The sequence below is a fragment of the Odontomachus brunneus genome, unplaced genomic scaffold, assembly GCF_010583005.1.
Source record: "Odontomachus brunneus isolate Ranch 3 - 2012 unplaced genomic scaffold, Obru_v1 Obru_scaffold_220, whole genome shotgun sequence".
NCBI lineage: Eukaryota > Metazoa > Arthropoda > Insecta > Hymenoptera > Formicidae > Odontomachus > Odontomachus brunneus.
Window position 1 is genome coordinate 443,217 of NW_022639670.1, and position 372 is coordinate 443,588.

At 65.6% G+C, this 372-nt stretch overlaps 1 protein-coding gene across 1 annotated transcript in view; it reads right to left on the reverse strand.

Annotated features, from left to right (window-relative positions):
• The window catches only part of LOC116852376, an 8,355-nt gene that overhangs the window by 6,031 nt on the left and 1,952 nt on the right, over window positions 1-372 (reverse strand). The window lies entirely within an intron of this gene.

The following is a 372-nucleotide window of genomic DNA, read 5'->3' on the forward strand; positions in this document are numbered from 1 at the left end:
AGGGGACCGTCAGGCCGGTCACCACGGCCGCGGACACCCTCACCAACCCGGGCTGGGAAGCCGTCCCCGCTCTTGTGGGAGCCTCCCTCAGCGCCAGCGTCTGCGACGACCAACGTCGTCATCCCCACGCCGTGGAAGCTCCACCAAATCTGGCTCCCGCAGCTGAAGTTAACTCGCCCTACAGCGGCTCCTCTAGCTCGCGGCGACATCCGGGTCTACCGACCCGTCTCACCCCGTCGCACGAACGGGCACGAAGATAAAGAGAATCGAACGCCGGTTTCTTGTGGTCCCCGGCGGAGAAGGACGCGTCGCCCCCATGGCCAGGGACTGAACGCGGCGGCTCGACGAGCCATAAAACGGAGGGAACAATTC